The sequence below is a fragment of the Carcharodon carcharias genome, chromosome 21 (genome assembly GCF_017639515.1).
Source record: "Carcharodon carcharias isolate sCarCar2 chromosome 21, sCarCar2.pri, whole genome shotgun sequence".
Classification (NCBI taxonomy): domain Eukaryota; kingdom Metazoa; phylum Chordata; class Chondrichthyes; order Lamniformes; family Lamnidae; genus Carcharodon; species Carcharodon carcharias.
The window spans coordinates 45,922,022-45,944,180 of NC_054487.1; the positions used below are offsets into that span (position 1 = coordinate 45,922,022).

At 43.4% G+C, this 22,159-nt stretch overlaps 1 protein-coding gene across 1 annotated transcript in view; it reads right to left on the reverse strand.

The window, feature by feature from the left end:
• The window catches only part of LOC121293025 (sodium- and chloride-dependent GABA transporter 2-like), a 73,139-nt gene that overhangs the window by 45,598 nt on the left and 5,382 nt on the right, over nucleotides 1-22,159 (reverse strand). The gene's annotated exons all lie outside the window — the stretch shown is intronic.

Below are 22,159 nucleotides of genomic sequence, written 5' to 3' on the forward strand. Positions count from 1 at the left end.
AATATTCACACCGTAGTAGTTAAAGTAATCACACCAGTCGCTGCGTCATGGACATGTTCAGTAGTCATTTTCGAAGGTTCAAGGTCAGATTGCAAAACACATATCAAACAAACAAAAATTATTACATGATAACTACCAGCAAAATTCAGCTAGGTAAGTAAAGTATTCAAAAGCAGTTTAGAAGGAGTAAATAATTATAAATCAGTTAACCAAATATTGATGATTAAAAGAAAAAACATGGACTCTGATCACAGTGAATATGATTGCTTTACTATTTAACAGCAGATCAGGTTTTACATTTCAAGATGCTCACTAATCACTGGTTCAAAGTAAATTATACTGACATAAATGTAGAAATTACACTTGATGCTACTTCATGAATGTGCTAAAAGCACTCATCAAATTCCCTGCTCTATTATTTTCAGCAGAGCCATTATTAATTTGCTTTGAGGTTAACACCTCTTAAAACAATTGTTGAACGAATTTGTTTTCAACTGTTACAATTACGAAACTGACAGTTATTTGTACCTTATAATATTTAAGGGCACACTTGTGTAATTAAATTTTTGCAGGTAAAACTGCACTCTGTTTGAAAAACATTTTAAGCAGTCTGTTTTTCTTGGTGGTGCAACACATTCACTGGAATGAATTATTTTGAACGGTAGGAAGCATGTGGAAACACACAAACAACCGATGAACCAATCAGAATGGGCCTGCATTAGTACTACCCAGATAGAGACATCAGGGATCAAGGGTGGGCAAGGGCCAAGGGGAATGGGATGGAGGTCCTGTTGTGTATCAATCAGCTGAATGTTCTCTGTAATCCCCTTCCTTCTTGTCTCGCTCCTTGGACTAAATTATATGGAGCCCTGGATTCCCTGCAACCCCCAGGTAAAGTGTCAGGAGGGGGTCTGCCAAGGAAAACTCTAGCTGCCCCGCAACTGATAATCTGAGGTGCAATACACCTTTAAGAGAACGTGAGCAGATTGACCACATGACTGCATTACCCATTTGCTGTGTAGCACGGGCTACAATGTTAATCAGTATTTTAAAATAGGGTCTGGTTTGAGAAACACATGTGTTAGTGCTCTGTTACTTATGTTAATAAACAGCATGTGCTTCACCTTACATTGGTCTCTGTGTCTGCAGTATCTTGCTTACCAACTCACTCACCAGTAGAGAGGCATGCAACTGTACTCACTGAGCAAAGCGACCTGACAGAAGGAACATAACTGGCGACAAGACAAAACACGACCAGTCGACAACACCAAAGAAAGCCACGGAAATTTAACGGAAGTAAATCAGCCATACCTTGCAAGGTGATTCTAAGTACAGCCTTCATCATAGCCTTCGAAGTTATCCCGCTCCAGTATGCCTCAGTTTGGCCATATCGAACAGTTTGATCAGACCATTGCTGACTGGTTACATTATATTGATGCCTCGCGTTCTTCTTTTTGGCCAATGACATTGGGGGAGAAGAAGAGGCGAGCAATCCTCGTATCGACATGTGGCAGTAAAACATATGGCCTAATTCGTAGTCTAACAGCACCCAATGCTCCAGGTTCCAAGAGCTTTGATGGGTTGTTAAATCTTGTGAAAAGCCACTTTCAGCCAAAACCCTTGGTAATAATGCAGCATTTTAAATTCAATTCGAGGTGTTGCATGCCTGGAGAGACGGTCCCTTGCAATGTAGCAGCCTTAAAACAACTGACAACACTGAGAGTTTGGGATGTAGATTAACAACGTGTTAAGAGACCAATTAGAATGTGGGATTAATGAAGGTGCCATTCAAAAAAGGTTGTTGTCAGAAACAAATTTAGACTTCAGCGAGGTGCTAGAGTTGGTGCTTACAATGGAGAGCGCAGTCAGAAGCAATCAAGGGAGCACAAACTGGCGCTGTTCTTCATGTAGGGAGGAAAGCACCGGTTAGAAATGGCACGGAAGCACTGGGCTCCACAGAAATATGGGAAATAGCCATCATTAACAGACAAGCAAAAAGCAATGGTTTGACAGGGAAAACCCATAATAATAATGGCAGAAATGGAATTAGACAGTCTGCAAGCGAATGACAATTTAAAAGAATTGAGCATTTCTACTGCCATCGTAATGGGCACATTATGCGATATCGTAAAGACAGATTAAGACAAAACTTTAAGCGAAAAGGTAGAAAGCATGAAATCCACATAATAGAGGAACCAGAAGAAACAGAGTCAGGTATTTACACACTACACAACTTAAAAATGGGTAAAACAGAGCCAATCTATGTGACAGTGGAAATCAACAGGAAACCATTTGAAATAGAGGTGGATACAGGGGTAAATTCAGATGCTAAAAAGGGCGCAAAAAACAGAGGCTGAGGCCGGGGAGGAGAGGCCAGTAAGTGGGGTATAAAAGGGCATGAGAAACAGAGGCTGAGGCTGGAAAGGATCAACATACCCTCAGAACGTTCAGGCAGTGGAGTTCGAAGTGACATCAAGATTCAAAAAGTGACACGAAGCAGAGCAGGCAGCTGATCGGTAAGTAGGGTCAGGTGAGTATTCTACTTCTACTTTCTCTACTAATTAAACTGCTGCAGTCCATTAGCTTAAACAAAATAAGGTGAGGACTTTGGGCTATAGTGGGAGTGTTTGGAGTGGAATAAGGCCCCTAGTGTAATTAGTATTCTTTAAAGGGAGTAATTGACAAGCTTAATCTAAAAGAAAGTTATGGAAGCAGAGCTTGCACCCGTGATATGCTCCTCCTGCGCTAGTCATGGCACTTGCAGTGTGCTGAAAGTTTGTCCAGCTGCAGTTACTGGCTAATCACATTTTGGAGCTGGAGCTGTGGGTGGATTCATTGTGGAGCATCCACAATGCTGAGATTATCATGGGCAGCACATTAGTGAGGTGGCCACACCGCAGGTAAAGACTGAACAGGCAGAAAGGGGATGGGTGACCATCAAGCAGAGTAGAGGAAGGCAGGTAGTGCAGGGGTCCCCTGTGGCCATCCCCGTCCCTAACAGGTATACTGTTTTGGATAGTGTTGGGGGAGACAACTTCTCAGGGGAAAGCAGCAGGAGCCAAGTCCATGGCACTACGGGTGGCTCTGCTGCACAAGAAGGGAGGAAGAAGAGTGGCAGGGTTATAGTGATAGGGGGTTCAATAGGAAGGGGAACAGACAGGTGTTTCTGCAGCCGCAAAAGAGACTCCAGGATGGTATATTGCCTCCCTAATGCCAAGATCAAGGATGTCTCGGAGAGGCTAAAGGCGTTCTGAAGGGGGAGGGTGAACAGCCAGTGGTCATGGTACATTTTGGTACCAGCGACATAGGTAGAAAAAGAGATGAGGTCTGACAAGCTGAATATAGGCTGAATGAAGATACGTGGCTGAAGAAATCGTGTAGTGGGAAAGGACTAAGGTTCCTGGGACATTGGGACTGATCATGGGGAAGGTGGGGCCAGTACAAAGAGGACAAGTTGCATCTAGGCAGGACACTGGGACCAATATCCAATATCCTCAGGGGGGTGTGGGGGTGGGGGGGGAAGTTGTTTGCTAATGCAGTCAGGGAGAGTTTAAACTAGAATGGCAGGGGGATAGGAACCTGAGCAGGGAGACAGGGGAAGGGGAAACAAGGATAAAAAACTAAAGACAGAAAAGTAAGAAGCAGAAGTGGAAGGCAGAAGAAGCAAGGGCAAAAAACAAATGGGGCCATAGTGCAAAATGAAGCTAAGATGACTAATAAGGTTAAAAAGACAAGTCTAAAGGCATTATATATTAATGTGCGGAGCATTCGCAATAAGGTAGATGAATTAACAGGTATAAGCAGTTTTGATATAGTTGTAATTACAGAGACATGTCTGCAGGGTGACCAAGGATGGGAACTGATCATCCAGAGGTATTCAGTATTTAGGAAGGATAGACAAATAGAGAAAGGAGGTGGGGTAGCATTGTTAGTAAAGGAAGAAATCAATGCAATAGTGAGAAAGGATATTGGCTTGGAAAATCACGATGTGGAATCTGTTTGGGTGGAGATAAGAAATACCAAGGGGCAGAAAATGAATTGGCAATGATGGATTGGGGAACCTTACTAAAAGGGTTGATGGTGGATAAACAATGGCTAATATTTAAGAGATGTGTGCATGAATTACAACAATTATTCATTCCTGTCTGGCACAAGAATAAAACAGGAAAGGTGGCTCAGCCATGGTATACAAAAGAAATTAGGGATAGTATTAGATCCAAGGAGGAGACATATAAAATTGCCAGAAAAAGCAGCAAGCCTGAGGATTGGGAGCAGTTTAGAATTCAGCAGAAGTGGACAAAAAGATTGATCAAGAAGGGGAAATGGAATATGAGAGTAAACTTGCAGGGAACATAAAAACTAACTGTAAAAGCTTCTATAAATATATGAAGAAAAAAAGATTAGTGAAGGCAAATGTAGGTCCCTTACAGACAGAAATGGGGGAAGTTATAATGGGGAACAAAGAAATGGCAGAAGAATTGAACACATATTTTGGTTCTGTCTTCACAAAAAAGGACACAAATGATTTCCCAGAAATGTTGGGGAACCAAGGATCTTGTGAGAGGGAGGAATTAAAGAAAATCGGTATTAATAAAAAAATGATGCTGGAGAAATTAAAGGGGTAAAAGGCCGAAAAATCCCCAGGGCCTGATAATCTACATTCCAAAGTACTAAAGAAAGTGGCCCTGGAAATATTGGATGCATTGGTGGTCATCTTCCAAAATTCTATAGACTCTGAAGCAGTTCCTATAGATTGGAGGATGGCAAATGTAACCCCATTATTTAAAGAGGGGAGGAGAGAAAAAAACAGAGAATTACAGACCAATTAGCCTAACATCAGTAGTGGGGAAAGTGCTAGAGCCTATTATAAAAGACATGGTAACATAACACTTGGAAAGCATTAATGGGATTAGACAAAAAGTCAGCATGGGTTTATGAAAGGCAAATCATACTTAACTAATTTACTGGAGTTTGTGAGGATATAATTAGCAGAATAGATAAGGGAGAATCAATTGATGTGGTGTATTTGGATTTCAAAAAGGCTTTTGATAAGGTCCCACATAAGAAGCTAGTGGGCAAAATTAGGGCACATGGGATCGGGGTAAAATACTGGCATGGGTTGAGAATTGGTTGACAGACTGGAAACAGAGAGTGGGAATAAATGGGTCTTTTTCCGGATTGCAGGCGGTGACTAATGATGTACCACAGGGATCAATGCTTGGGCCCCAGCTATTCACGATATATATAAATGACTTGGATGAGGGAACCAAATGCAATATTTCCAAGTTTGCTGACGACACAAAACCAGGTGGGTTTGTGAGTTGTGAGGAGGATGCAAGGAGGCTTTAGGGCAATTTAAACAAGTTGTGTGTGTGTGGACAAACACATGGCAGATGCAGTATAACGTGGATAAATGTGAAGTTATATGCTTTGGAACAGGAAGGCAGAGTATTAGTTAAATGGTAATTTTATGGAAAATGTGGATGTACAAAGGGAAAGGGGTGCCCTTGTACACTAGTCAATGAAAATAAACAGACAGGTGCAGCAAGCAATTGGGAAGGCAAATGGTATGTTGGCCTTCATTGCAAGAGGATTTGAGTTCAGAAGTAGAGATGTCTTACTGCAGATATACATGGCCTTGGTGAGACCACACCTGGAGTATTGCATGCAGTTTTGTTCTCCCTACCTAAGAAAAGATATACTTGCCATAGAGGGAATGCAGCAAAGGTTCACTAGGCTGATACAGGGGATGGCAGGACTGTTGTATGAAGAGATTGGTTCGACTGGGCATGTATTCACTAAAGTTTAGAAGAATGAGAGGGGGTCTGATTGAAATGTATAAAATTCTAACAGGGCTATACAGGCTGGATGCAGGGAGGATATTTCCCCTGTTTGGGGAGTCTAGGGCCAGGGGCCACAGTCTCAGGATTCAGGGCAGGTCATTTAGGACTGAGATGAGGAAAATTTCTTCACTCAGAGGATGGTCAGCCTGTGGAATTCTCTACCACAGAAGGCTGTGGAGGCCAGGTCACTGAGTATATTCAAGAAATAAATTGATAAAATTTTGGATATTAGAGGCATCAAGGGGAATAGAGAGAAAGTGGGAATATGGCACTGAGATAGAAGGTCAGCCTTGATCATATTGAATAGTGGAGCAGGCTCGAAGGGCCAAATGGCCTACTCCTGATCCTAGGTTTCTATGTAAGACATACCCGTAAGAGGTATATGCAAGGTTCCAGTACAGTGTGGAAATCAATCTGTTAATTTACCCCTAATAATGGTAGCAGGGGAGGTTCCAAGTCTACTTTGTCGGAACTGGCTTAAGGAAATAAAGCTGGAGTGGACTAAGATTTTTCAACTCAGGATGAAAGATCTGCAAGAATTATTACAGAAATATGCCTTCGTCTTCACAGAATCAGAATCTGAACAACACAGAAAGAGGCCATTCGGCTCATCATTGCCTGCACTGGCTCTCCAATAAGCATTATGATCTAGTGCCATTGCCCTGCCTTTTCCCTGTGCCCATGCACTTGTTTCTATTCAAATAATCATCTAATGCCCTCTTGGATACCTTGATTGAACCTGCCTTTATCACACTTCCAGGCAGTGCATTCCAGACCCAAGTCACTTGTTGCGTGAAAAGTTTTCACTCATGTCAGACTTGATTCTTTTGCAAATTACTTTAAATCTGTGCCCTCTTGTTCTTGATCTTTTTATAAGTGGGAACAGCTTCTCCCTACCTACTCTGCCCAGCCCACTCATGATTTTGAACAACTCTATCAAATCTCCTCTCAGCCACCTTCCCTCCAAGGAGAACAGTCCCAACCTCTCCAAACTATTCTCATAGTGAAGTTTCTCATCCCTAGAACCATTCTTGTAAACTGCTTCTGCACTCTCTCCAATGTGTTCACATCCTTCCTATATTGTGGCGCCCAGAACTATACACAATATTCCAGTTGAGGTCCAATGACCGTCTTATATAAATTCAGCATAACACTATGCTCTATGCCTCATTAGTAAAGCCCAGGATACCATATGCTTTATTGACTGCTCTCTCCACCTGTCCTGCCACCTTCAATGATCTATGCACATATACACCCAAGTCTTTATGCTCCTGCACCTCATTCAAAATTTCACCCCTTATTTTATATTGTCTGTCCATGTTCTTCCTACGAAAATACATCGTCTCACACTTCTCCACATTGAACTTCATCTGCCACCTATCTGCCCACTCCACCAACTTGTCTATATCCTCTTAAAGCCCCACACTGTCTTCCTTGCAGTTCACAACAATCCCAAGCTTCGTATCATCTGCAAGCTTTGAAATTGTCCCCTGCACACCAAGGTCTATATCATTAATATATATCAGGAAAAGCAAGAGTCTCAATACTGAACGCTAGCGAATTCCAATACAGACCTTCCTCCGGCCCGAAAAATATCCATTCACCATTGCTTCCTATTTTTCAGCCAATTTTGTATCCACATTGCTACTGTCCTTTTTATTCCATGAGCAATGACTTTTCTCACAAGCCTGCTGTGTGGTACTGCGTCAAATGCCTTTTCAAAGTCCATGTACACCACATCAACAGAATTACCCCCATCGACCTTTTTCTGTTACCTCTTCAAAAAACTCCAGCAAGTTAGTTAAACACTATTTTCCCTTTAGAAATCCATGATGGCTCTTCCTTATCAACCCATATTTTTCCATGTGACTACTAATCCTACCCCAAATAACTGTTTCTAGAATCTTGCCCACCACTGAAGTTAAACTGGTTGGTCTGTAATTGCTGGACTTATCCTTACAACATTTTTGAACAAGGGAGCAATGTTTGCAATTCTCCAGTCCTCTGGTACCAGCCCTGAGCCTAGGGAAGTCTGAAAGATTATGGCCAGTGCCCCTGCAATTTCTACTCTCACTTCCTTCAATATCCTTGGATGCATCTTATCCAATCCCGGTGCCTTGTCAACTGTAAGTACCGACAGTCTATTCAACACTTCTTCCTTGTCAATTTTGAACCCTTCTAGTGACAGTTTCCTCATCTGTCACCGTGGCCTGGGTAGCATCTACCTCCTTGGTAAAGACGGATGCAAAGTATTCATTTAATACCTCAACCATGGCCCCTTCGTCCATGTGTAAATTCCCTTTTATGTCCCTAATCGGCCCTACTCCTCCTTTTACCATCCTTTTACTATTTATTTGCCTATAGAAGACTTTGGGATTCCCCTTTATGTTGGCTGCCAGTCTTTTCTCATAATCTCGCTTCGCTTCTCTAATATGCTTTTTTTACCTCCTCTCTGAACCTTCCGTATTCCTCTTGGTTCTCAATTGTATTTTCTATCTGGCACTTTTTCTTCTTTATCTTAATTTCAATCTCCTTTTCATCCAGGGAGCTCTGGATTTGTTTGCCCTACCTTTCCCTTTCGATGGAATATACCTTGACTGTGCCCGAACCAATTCTTTATTGAATGTAGCCCATTGTCCAGCTACAGTTTTTCCTGCCAATCTTTTGTCCCAGTCTATCTGACCCAGCTCCGTTCTTGTCCCATTGAAATTGACTCTTGTCCAGTTAATTATTTTTACTCTGGATTGCCAATTGTCCTTTTCTATCATCACTCTAAAACGTACAATACAATGATCCCTGTCTCCTAAATGTTCCCCCACTGACACGATCTACTTGGCCCACCTCATTTCCAAGAACAGGTCCAACAGTACCTATTTTCTTGTTGGATTGGACACATATTGCTGTAGAAAATTCACCTGAACACAATCTAGGAACTCTTGCCCCTCTCTGCCCTTTACACTACCACTGTTCCAGTCTACATTCAGGTAATTAAAGTCCCACATGTAACTACTGTGTAATGCCTGCATCTCTCTGTAATTTCTCTGCAGATTTGTTCTTCTACGTCCTTCTCACTATTTGGCGGTCTATAGATTACACTGAGCAATGTAATTTCACCCTTTTTGTTCCTTAGCTCTAGCCAAAATGATTCTGTCCTTGAACCCTCCGGGACATCCTCTTTCTCCAGCACTGCAATGCTCTCCTTAATAAATACCACCATCCCTGCTTCTTTCCTTCCTTTCCTTTCTTTTCTGAATACCTTGTAACTGGGAATATTTAACACCCAGTTCTGCCCTTCCTTGAGCCAGGTCTCTGTTATTGCCACAACATCATATTTCCACATGGCAATCTGTACCTGTAACTCCCCAATCTTATTTACTATACTCTGTGCATTCACATACATGCCTAGTAACCCTGATTTAGATTTTGTTACTTTCTCCCTTACTTTATCTATTAAGTTCTCTGTACTAGTGTCTGTCCCTCCCAGTATTTTGTGCACCCTGGTATTCCTCTCTAATATTTTTTCTTGGTTCCCACACCCTCGCCGTGTTAGTTTAAAGCCCTCCTAACAGCACTATCAAAACGCCTTACAATGAACTCAGCCCCAGCTCTGTTCAGATGCAACATGTCCAGTTTGTACAGATGCCATCTCCCCAGAGCCAATCTTAGTGTCCCAAGAATCTAAAGCCTTCCTTCCTGTACCACCTTTCCAGCCAGCATTCATCTGCCTTATCCTCCTATTTCTGTACTCACTGGCACATTGCACTGAGAGTAATCCTGAGTTTACTACACTGGAGGTCCTGCTTGTTAATTTTCTATCAAGCTCACTAAATTCTGATTGCAGTACCACATCCCCATTCCTACCAATATGGACCACAACCTCTGACTGATCACCCTCGCCCAGAAGAATGTCCTGCAGCCACTCTGTGACATCATTGACCCTGGCACCAGGGAGGCAACATATCATCCTGGAATCACATCTACAGCCTCCATTCCCATAAGCAATTAATCCCCTTTCACTATTGCTCTTCCTTTCTTCTTCCTCCCCTCCTGTACAGCCGAGCCGCTCAGGGTGCCACAAACTTGGCTCTCACTGCACTCTTCTGAGGAATCAATGCCCTCGCCAGCTTCCAAAACAAAAACCGACTTGTGAGCGGACCCCAGGTGACTCCTGCACCAGCTGCCTACTTCTCTTGGACCACTGCCTGGTGGTCACCCATTCTCCCTCATTCTTCTGGCCCGTAAGCTGCGGTGTGACCACCTCCTTGAACGTGCTATGCACATAGCTCTCAGCCTCACAGATGTGCCACAGTGACTCCAGTTGCCACTCAAGCTCTGAAACTCAGAGCTCAAGTTTCTGTAGCTGCCAGCACTTCCTACACATGTGGCCAGCTAGGAAACCGGTAGCATCCATGACTTTGCACATATTACAGGACACATATTCCACTTGATTGAGCTGTCCTGCCATGTCTTAATTCTACTTTCCTTCTGTTAACTTGATTATATTTTGGATTATTTACGTTACTTATATTGGCCCTAAATTTCCCTTATTCCTGGCACTTCGCAGTTAAATCCAAGTATAGGAACTTTAAAAATATTACACTTTTCTAATTTACTCATCATTGCCTACTTATCAAGGCCGCTGCTCTTCTTTCTGAGCAATGGTAGAAAAAGAAAGGAGCACCTCCTCCCTTCTCACCAAACTCCCTCAGTCACCAAACTCCAACTGAAGCACTCTACTGCAGCCAAAAACAGCACTCCAGTGCAACCAAAATCATCAGACAGCCTACTTTTATACGCTCTTCAGGGAAGAACTTGGGAAGATTCAAGGCTACAAGCTAAGATCCATGTGGATCCTGAGGTAACCCCCAGATTCTTGAATGTGAGGCCAAACCCCTGTGCATTACAAGAAAAAGTGGATGTTGAATTGGACAAGCTGGAAAGGTTGGGAGTCTTACAACCTGTACAATTTTCCAAATGGGCAGCGCCCATAGTTCCACTACCAAAGCCTGACCAGAGTGTGCAAATATGTGGAGACTACAAGCTGACCGTTAACAAAGTGATCAGTCTTGACAGGCATTCTATACTGAAAATTGATTAATTGTGCTCCAACCTGGCAAGGGGAACCACATATATGAAACTCAACATGAGCCAATCTTACCAGCAAATCGAGCTAGAAAATCTCGGGATTTTGTGACTATCAAGACACAGCGGTATACCAGGCTACCCTTCAGAATCTCATTGGCTTGTGCCATTTTCTAAGTGGACAATGGACAATGGAAAATTTACTTCAAAGTTTGCCCCATGTTGTGTTTATCTTGATGATGTCCTAGTAACAGGACTAACTGATGAAGAACACCTGGCTAACCTGGAAGAGGTATTGAAACATTTCTCAGAAGCTGGAGTACGTTTAAAAAGAGACAAATGTATCTTCCAAGCAAAAAATGTGATCTATCTGGGTCATAGGGTTGACTCGCAGGGCCTTCACCCAGTAGAAGACAAGATGAGAGCTATTCGTGAGGCGCCAGCACCGAAAAGCGCCACAGAATTCAAGTCCTTCTTTGAAATGATTAACTACTATGGCCGTTTTCTCCCAAATTTGTCAACAGTATTGGTTCCATTATACGGTTTACTCAAGAAAAACCACAGGTGGACTTGGCAAGCTCCACAGCAACAAGCTTTTACAACAGTAAAGCACTTACTACATTCATTGGTCCTGTTAGTACATTTCAATTCAAAGAAAGAATTAATTTTGACCTGCGATGTACCCCCTTACAGAGTAGGGGCAGTACTCTCCCACTGAATGGCAAATGGCTCTGAACGGCCCATTGGCTACGTCTTAAGAGCACTCAGTTTTACAAAATGAAGAAACTCACAAATAGAGAAAGAAGGCTTATCCATTGTATTTGGCGTTAAGAAGTTCCACCAATACATCCATGGTTGCCATTTTACCATGGTATCCAATTACAAGCCACTACTAGGCTTGTTTGGGGGAAGATAAGGCAATATTTCCAATTGCCTCTGCAGGCATCCAAAGGTGGACACTGAATCTAACTGCTCACAAATAAACTTTTATCCACCAGCCGGGAAGCCAGATTGTAAGTGCCGATGCCCTGAGCTGATTACCCCTAAAAGACAGCAACGTGAACATCCCAATTCCTCAAGAACTTGTCTTGTTATTAAATTTTCTAGATTTGTTACCAGTTCATGCCAAACAAATAAGAGAGTGGATAGTCCGCGATCCAGTTTTGTCTCACATAAGGGAACAAGTCTTACAGGGATGGCCTAATGAGCCAAAGTGTGATGAAATGAAGCCCTATTTTAACAGGAGATATGAGCTCACCTGCCAGGATGGCATCTTGCTGTGGGGAACGAGAGTCATTGTACCTCCAAGAGGAAGAGAGCCATTATTGACTGAATTGCATAGTGCTCACCCCGCATATCTAGAATTAAAATGTTGGCGCACGGCTACTTACGGTGGCCAGGGATTGATACACAAATCGAAAACTTAGTCATGAGCTGCATACAGTGCCAATAGGTACAGAAATTGCCCCCTTCTGCTCCATTGCATCCCTGGGAATGAACAGGAAGGCCATGAGTCCGCCTCCACATTGACTATGTGGGGTCTTTTTTGGGCACAATATTCCACTTGAATATGGACGCTCACTTGAAGTGGATGGATATATATGAGGTGAGATTACCCACATCTGCTGTCACCACAGACAGATTACGTCAGAGTTTTGCGATACACGGACTACCAGAGATAATATTGTCCAATAATGGAATGGCATTCACCAGTGGGGAATTTCAGAAATTTACAAGTCTCAATGGCATAACACATGTTAAGACCTTGCCATACCACTCTGCTTCCAATAGTTTGACCAAGAGGGCAGTCCAGACCTTCAAGTCCGCAAGGAAAAAACTGGATGGAGACTCTATTGCAACTAGATTATCACGTTTCCTACTCAGCTATAGGACCACGCCACACACAACAACCGGTATTACCCTTACAGAGTTATTAATGAACTGATGTCTCAGGACATGTTTGAGTCTCATGAGGCTGAACTTAGAGGAAGGTAGAGAGAAGTCAGGAGGTCCAGAAAAATGGGCACAATTACCACAGTTGGGAAAGCAACTTCGCTGTGGGAGACAATATTTTTACAAAGAACTTTTGGAGATGAGCCCAAATGGCTATCAGGTGAACTTCGTGCAGTGACAGGACCCCTTTCCTATCATATATCGGTTGAAGGTCAGATAATTAGGAGACATGCAGATCATCTCAGAAAAAGGGAAACAGATCTACAAGAAAGGATGTGCCAAGCATTCCAGTTGGAGTCTAAACCACATGTGGAAGGAACTCTACTTGGTTGGGAAGTGCCTGTAGGATGCATTGAGCTTGAGAGAGTCAAAGAGGCAAACTTACAGGTTTTTACTGGAGAGCCCAGTGGACAGATGTCTCCTGAGGAGGAGACCTCGGATAAACCATCTGAAGTCCGAGAACTATAATGTTCGACATATTTGAAGAAGCCTCCAGAGAGACTGAATTTGTAAATAGTTTATTGATGTAAATAGTTGATCTATTGTAAAGATTTTAAATTGTACTTTCAAGTAAAGGGTGAGGGATGTGGCAATCTGATGTGCAATACACCTTTAAGAGAATGTAAGCAGATTGACCACATGATTGTATGTGTACAATTGCTGTGTAGCATGCATTACAATGTTAATCAGCAGTTTAGAATAGGGTCTGGTTTGAGAAGCATACTTGTCTTAGTACTCTGTTACTTATGTTAATAAATAGCATGTACTTCATCTTACATTGGTCTCTGCATCGGCAGTATCTTGTTTACCATCTCACACATCAGTAGATAGGTGTGCAACCGTGTTCACTGAGCAAAGCGACCTGACAGAAGGAACTCAACAATTAAGCCGTCATTTGGCCTTTAATAGGCCAGAGTTGAGATTTCCGCCTTTCTGGATCAGCAAGTCCCACCTTAGAGAGCTAAAGGACAATCAGAGGCTGGCAGCACCACTGGGGCCGGTGGCCACTTGGGGCTTGAGGAGGCAAGCTGTGCTGGAATCAGCCCAGCAGGTGAGTTGGGGTCTCCTCAGATGACAAGCTGTCAGGCTGCAGTGAGGGGGCTGGGGAGCTGAGGTTTAAGAGGCTGTAGGAGGACAGGAATCTGGAATGAAGGGTTGGGTTACACCTTGGGTGGTCCTCCAATAGGCCCCCATTAAGGAGGATACCCTGCCTGCCACCAGCCCGCACAGTGGGCATGAGCCTCTCCAGTTAAATCCCAGTGGCAGCACAATGAATCCCCTGAATGGGCATTAATTTTCCACCCAAGAGCCTCAATTGGCCCACTGGTGAGCAGGCTGTCTGACCCAACACTTGCCTCTAGTAAAATTGTGGTGGGAGCAGGAACAAGCAGGTAGGCAACAGGCAGGCTGTCTGCTGGTCTTTATATGCCCACCACCACCCACCCCCCCCCCCACCCTCCCGCCCCTGGTTTCAAACCCACTGGCAAAGGAGCATATAATCCAGCCCTTTATCTTTCAACTTTTTTCACTAAAGGATCCTAAGCTGGTCAATACTGGATGAGTGGTCACCATGCAAGCTTATGGAATATGACTCAAAATCTGAGGACTTCTGTTAAACCTGTTTCAAAACTTGGTCAAACCACACTTGCAGTTACTGTGAACAGTTCTGGTCTCTATGTAAAAAAATGAATATCGAGGTACGGGAGAAGGTGCAAAGAAAATTAACAAGGATGATTCCAGAACTGAGGGATTTTAATTATCAGTAAAGACTGAACAGGCTGGGAAGCCTTTCTCTAGAAAAGAGAAGACTGAGCCATGACCTGATGGAGGTCTTTGAAAATTTTGAAGGGGATTCAGTAGGGTAGATTTAGAGAAAAAGTTTCCATTTTTGGGGGAGACCAGAACTAGGGGACTATAAATATAAGATAGTCACTAATCAAGCCAATATCCAGAGAGTGATGAGAATATGAAACTCACTGCCACAAAAAATGGTTGATAAAAGTAGCATAAGTGTATTTAAGGGGTAGCCGGATAAATACATGAATGAGAAAGGAATAGAAAGATATGCTAATAAGATGAGATGAAGTAGGGGCAGGAAGTAATTAATGTGGAGCATAACCATAGACTGATTGAGCTGAATAGCCTGTTCCTCTGCTGTGAATTTGATATAACCCTGATGCTGAGTCAATCACTAAGAATCAAATGAACCACTTAATTGGTACAAAATATGTATTGCTCAGAAATCTGAAGGTCCAAATCTTGTGCAGTACTGAAGAAAATCTACAGGTTCTGCTAGACCAAGTGACAAAATCTTCAAATATCCTGGTTATCGGTGATGACATTCCATAGTATTCAATGTGGGAAGAAGCTAGAGACAGTCAATGTAATATAGCATCCAAAAGGTATGGGAGGAGGCTGGCGAAAGAGAACTGTCATACAATGCTTAAAGATTACTGATCCCTTCAACACAATCTTGTCCAAACAACTACCACTGATCAAGAATCTTCCCTTTCTCCTTTTCTGCTGATGGACTGGAATTTATTCATTTTGAAATGGAGTTGACTAAGTACTTCAAAAACATTGAGGAATGATACTGGGAAATGGGACTTGAGTGATAGCTTCAGTTGAAGAACAGAATAGCTACCTTTGGTGCTGAAATTTTATGAAGGGGGAGTTTTAACTCCCTCCAAGGCCATTTTAATTGCCATTATTGTGTTGAGCAATTGAGGCATTCACCTAAACTTTGTAAATACCATGTAAATCAGGGTTCACCCCAAAACTGTTTAAATGGCTTGCTGGGTGCTAGAAAGTCCTCTGCAGCCAGTCAGCTCAGTGAAATCAGGCAGATAAAGAGCAGAGGACTTTACAGCTAATTGCAAAAAATATTTTTGATGGGCCAGGAAGAACAGGATTCTTTTTCCAGACCCAATTAAAAAAAGCTTGAACCACTGCTACCTTGGGCTCCCTCCTCTCCTAACCCCTTTACCCCCCATCTTCCCTGTGTCAGGGTGGCCTCTGGGGTAGCCAATAGTTACCAGGCTGTGTGTGCGCATTTCAAGCAGACAGTTTGCCATCGATGTTGAGACTGATTTGTTAAAATGGACCAGGTCTCCTGCAACACCTCTCAAGAGTTAAAATTTGATCTTTAAGGTATAAGTACAGCTCCCTGTCAATGCATTAGCCTCATTAATTTCAAGCTTAGAATACTAACTTGAGGATTTTGAATCTTCTAAATCTCAATACAGCCGCTGTGTTAGAATGCTTGGCTGAAGTACATTGGGCTGAGCTGTACCCATCCCATCATTCACTGCCTGCAGACCAGCCACAAATTCACAGAGGGTTAATACTGGAATTATCTGCAGGGGGAGCTTGTATTCTACATCAGTCAGTTTCCCTGAAACACAAATTAGAAAGTGACAATTGCATTTCTAAAGCATTTCACGGCTTCAGGATGTTGCAAAGTGTTTTACAAGTGACTTTAATGTCGAAATGATGGCAGCTAATTTGTGCACTGTAAGATATCACAACAATTATGAAATATATTACCAGGTCATCTGATTTTATGGTGTTGTTTGAGGGATAAATATTGGCCACGACAACAGGAGATCTCTCTGCTCTTATTTGAATAGTCCTATGGGGTTGTTTACCTGAGGGGGCAGAGGGCAGATGGCAGATGGGTTAAGCATCAAACTTGAAGAACAGCAGCAGTACAGCACTGCCTCAGTATCGAGCTGAACTGCCAGCCTTGATTACATGCTTAAGTCCCAGGAGTGGGGCTTGAACCTACAACCTCTGACTCTGAGGCAACATGTTAGGAAAATCCATATCCTCTTAATAGAAGACTCCTAGAAGCTAGGAACAGGAAATAGCTAGATTTTCCTGTAATAGGGCATGAAATAGCATCTGGCATTAGTTAGATTTGCTGCTGCACCTTTCAGATCAAGAAACATTTGCCCACTCAGTTGCTGAAAGCGCAGGATGTTAACAGTGCAGTGGCCAATAGGGCATCTCCTTAATAATATTTAAGGTTTGAAAATAAATACAGGAAGGACAAAGTTGGAAGATGAATTAAATGCAGTGAATGCAATGTCAAATCAGGTACAGAGAAAAGACTGGGAAAGAAAGTTTGGATTGAGGAAGTAAAAAAGGACAGAAATGAAAGGTAAAAGAAAACCTGACATTTAGAATATCCCTGGAAAATTATAAACCTGAAGGAATGAGACTCCACACTAATAATAGTTCATTTTCAGTAGTAGAGAGGTTAATTGGTAGTAATTAACACTTGATACGAGATTGAAAACCAGCACAGATTTGTTAAACTGCTGCTGGGCCTTGCCAGGCTGGTCATCAACAGGTCCAGGCAGCAGGTGACCGAGGAGGACTGTCCAGCCCGACACTCTTCCCCTCTTCCTTGGCTACGTTTGCAGTGGGGTGTCCCTGTAGGAGGAATACTCATGGGCACGATAAAGGCATTCCGTGCTGAGTGCGCCCTGTGGGAACTGAGATGCTTTATAGCCCCTCTTTATCACATTTTGGTCTAATGTTTGTAAGTTTCCTTTAGAATTTGACTTTTTGTTTGCAGCATTGCCTTAAGGGGCAATTATTTTGTCCCTTGTTTTTCCTAATTTAGTTTAATTGATTTCAACAAAAGAAAAGCACAGATTTGTTAAGGTAAAATTGTGTTTAACTAACTTGCTTGATTTTTTTGATGATGTAACAGCAAGGGTTGATGAGGGTCATGAGGTTGATGTGGTATACATGGACATCCAAAATGCATTTGATAAAGTGCTGCATAACAGGCTTGTCAGCGAAGTTGAAGCCCATGGAATAAAACTGACAGTAGCAGCATGGAAACAAAGTTGGCTAAATCACAGGAAACAGAGTGCAGTGTTCCTTGGACTGGAGGAAGATATATAGTGGGGTTCCCCAAGGATCAATGTTAGGACCACTGGTTTTCTTGATATATATTAATGACTTTCGTGTAGAGGGCACAATTTCAAAATTTGCAGGTGATACGAAACTATTGTGAATGGTGAGGAGGATAGTGATAAACTTCAAGAGGAAATAGGCAGGTTGGCAAAATGAACGGAGAAGTGGCAGATGAAACTTAATGCAGAGAAATGCGAAGTAATATATTTTTGTCAGAAGAAGCAATGTAAAATAAAGGGTACAATTCTAAAGGGGGTGTAGGAGCTGATGGCCTGGGGTGTAAGTACGCAAATCATTGAAAGCGGCTGCCCACATTGAGAAAGTAGTTGATAAAGCATAATGGACCCTGGGCTTTATAAATAGGTGCATAGAGTATAAAAGCAAGGAAGCCATGATGCACTTGTTTAAAACACAGGTCGGCCTCAGCTGAAGTGTTACATCCAATTCTGGGCACCACACTTCAGGAAGGATGTGAAGGCGCTATAGAGGGTGCTGCAGATAAGATTCATGAGAATGGTTCCAGGCATGAGAAACTTCAGTTATATTGATGGATTGGAAAAGCTGGACTGTCCTCCTTGGAGAAAAGAAGGTTAAGGGGAGAGTCGATAGATGTATTCAAACTCATGAGAGGTCTGGACAGAGTAGATAGGGAGAAACTGCTCCTGTTCGCAGAGGGCCAAGTGTCAGAGGACATCGATAGAAAGGTGATTGGCAAAAGAAGCAACATTGACATAAGGGAAAACCTGTTATGCAGTGTCAAGAAACTATCATATTTTTCCTAATATTATTGTGGGATATTTTTAAAGTAGGCTTAAGTGTGTGAGTGTGCGTGTGTGTGTGTGTGTGTGTGTATGTGTGTGGCTAATTTAATTAAACTAGAGACGATTAGACTGCAAGGTTTAAATTATCAAAGAAGTGAGGTGTAAAACAGGCTTTTGAAATGGAGATGACTAAAGCTAGGGTGAAATATCAGCAGAGACAGTGTGAATGAAATTTGCATTTTTAAATAAGTGGGAAAGGTATTTGATTTTCACAGGGACATGGAAAAATGTTACAACTGAGAAGATAAATAAGGCAATGCTATTACCTTGATTTTTCCCAAAAGCGCCGGCCATAATGAGAACAAGAAAAAAATTTATATTCTGAGAGAAGTAACTTGTAAAGACAAGTGGAAACAATGGGAATTACAGATCAGAAAGGGAGAAATATATTTAAAGAAGGATGGAAGGGTGTATGAGGTGTGGTCATGAGAGATCTGGAAGGGTGACTGTATGAAACAGACTTGGGGATAAAGCTTCTAGCCACCCTGCAGAAGTTTGCTGTTCCAGTAGCCAAAGTTGTGTTAAAAGCCTTTGGAAGTCCATTGTCCTGTGGGTGCTTGTGCTAATATGGTTGGATGACTTTATAAATTTGTAATCTATTTGGACTGTTGCCTTAAAGGGGGTGTGTAGTTGAAAGTCTGGTTAAGTGGAAATTTTGGGAACTGTTATAACAGTGTAACTGTAATCGCGTGTGTGCTTAAGTTTGTTCTTCTTTTGCTAATAAATGTTTTAATCTAATTCTTAAAATCTCTAAAGGTGGTGGTAGACTCATCACTTCTAACTTTAGTGCATAAGCCTTCTTGTAATAAATACAAATTGCAAAGTTGTTGTGATAACGTGACCAAGTTTCCCTTGTGGATTTGGTTAGCCTGGCAAATACCACCTGCCATATCATAACAGCAGCATGTGTTTTGGGTCTGGAATGCTCTGCCTGAGAGTGTGGTGGAAGAAAATTCAATCAAGGCCTTCAGAATAGAATCAGATGATTATCTGAAGCAAAAAAAAATTGAGGGTTTTAGGTAAAAACAGGGGAGTGGGACTAAGTTGGTCTTGTAGGGAGCTAGCACATACATGATGGGTCAAAGGGCCTCCTTCAGTTCTGTAACCACTCTATGATTCTAACAGGGTACTTGCACGCATATTACAAGACTTTCCTTTCTGTGTCAAATTCAATAGGCAATTAAGTGGACCGCCTTTTGATGGAGGCCCGCCTCGATGTTGTCTATCCCGTTCTGGTCGCAGGATGGGCAGCAACATCACCAACTTGGCTTTGGAGGCGGTGGCAGCAGCGGTCAGGGCAAACACCCTGCAAAAGAGGGCAGCCATCCAGTAACCAAAAAGGATGAATGATCTCCCCTGTTCCACCAGGGTAAGTCACTCTTTTCATCACTCTCAACTCACACACTCACAAACCCATCACACATCCACAGGGATCTCACTCACTTCCAGTTCAAGGGACATCACCATTCACTCTCATATTCATCGATATTGTCTTCATCACACCCGTGACACTACTCAGCACCCACACATGCCAGGCATTCTTATTACCTAGCCTGGCAAACATCCTGCTTACACTCTCTCCCTCTGTATTAATGCAGCACAAGCTGGCACACAACAAAAGTGAGCGGCCACAGTCTCATGGAGAAATGTCTAATAGAGTCCCTCCGCCTTCAGTCTGAGGTGATAATGCCAGTATGCCAATGCACTAAGGTCAACACTGATAGGATGGCAGCTGCCATGGAGACCTTGGTCCAGAACATCTGTCCTGCAATGCTGCCTGGGCTGAACTCCATCGCTGATGCCATTGTTGGTCTCTAAAAGTGTCAATGTGAAAGGGGTGCAGTGCAGCTCAATCTCACTCCAACTACCCCTTCTCCTCAAAGAGTCAGCCAGGGGCCCTTGGGCACCCGTAGGGAGGAGGATCAGCAGGTGCACAACCTGGGGTCATCATCCAGGTGACTCTGGGAGTGTCCAGCCCATCCGAATCCTCTTTTCCTGTGACCCCAGCAAATCCAGCTCCACAGCCTGAGGAGGGTGCCACTGCCACACAGCAGGACCCCAAAAGCAGGCCGGGGCCCTCCAGGTCTTGGCCCTCCAGGGGATGCCCGTCAAGGTCATCACAGACTGGCAGGTTGCCTCCACATCCACTATGGAAGCCAGGGGAGCACCAAGACCTAGCAGCAGGGTTAGGAAGGTTAAAAAGATATAGTAGCACAGCCTGGGCATGGATGTTAATCAAAATGTTCACTATTGTAAATAAACTCCCAAGAATGTCTCCTTGCCTCTGGCTCTTTCTTCTGATGAGCAATGTTCACGTCACTCTGATGTGAAACCTTGGTCCCTGCACAAGATAAAGGCAGGTGACCCAGGCCAAGGCCTCTTCCCTGTGCTTTGTGCAACCTTCCCAGCACACTGATGGTGTGCCTTCACAATCACTGGACACATCAGTCATGCCTGCACCTCGATGGGGCTTATCATTGCTGCGAGAATGCTCTGGATCAGCAGCACAGAGTTCTGTCATTCCCTGTGTGTGCTTCCAGCACCTTTGAGGTGCGGCTGGCCCCCATTTCATCAGCATCCGTGTCCAGTGACAGTGTGATCCTGAAGGGTTCAGCTCATGAAGGATACCATCAGATCAGGAGAAGCTAAAGTTTCTCCACTGCAACTCCATGATATGACCCTGTTCACAGAGCGCAAGCAAGGTGCCATCAGCCAGACAGGAGTCAGACATTCACATAAGGATCTATGGAGGATCCTCACTGCATGTCATCATCATCCTTCATGAAGTTATGAGGACCTCCAGAGTGCACCTGCTTTGTCTGGCCAGTACAATGGCCTCATTGCTTTCATCCTCGCCTTCAAGGACCTCTTCACCCTCATTCCCATCGATGCCCTCCTCATCGGAGGAGAAGTGCAGCTCCTCCATCTCCTCCTCAGCCAGCTCCTCTCGCCGTTGCAGTGCCAGGTTGTAAAGGGCGCAGCAGGTGACGATGATGCGTGACACCCCCTGTGGACTGTATTATAGGGCTGCACCAGACAGGTCCAGGCACCGGAACTTCATTTTCAGCATCCTGATGGTTTGCTCCAAGGTGTAAGTTGCAACATGAGCCTCGTTATAACTTCACTCTGCTGCAGTCTGAGGCCGCTGCACGGGTGTCTTCAGCCACGTCCTCTGCCCTTGTTCCCGAGGAGCCATCCCTGCAGCCTCTGTGGACCCTGGAAAACGTCAGGGATTTGAGACCTACTGAGAATGTGGGAGTCATCAATGCTTCCTGGAACCGAGAACCAGTGTCACTGAAGATTGTGCATGCCTAGGGAACTGATCTGTCACATTTGCTACCTGTTGTAGGACTTGGTGCATGAGGTCATGGAGGGCATCCACTGCCAGTGGTCATGCAAGTGACTCTTGTAGCTCTTTTCAGGGCTCCACAGGTGACCTCTGTGAGATATCACAAGCCTCCATGCACAAATGGGTCCATGAGGTTATGGATCTTCGTCATCTTCATGAAGTCGTGCAACTTTGTCCATTTT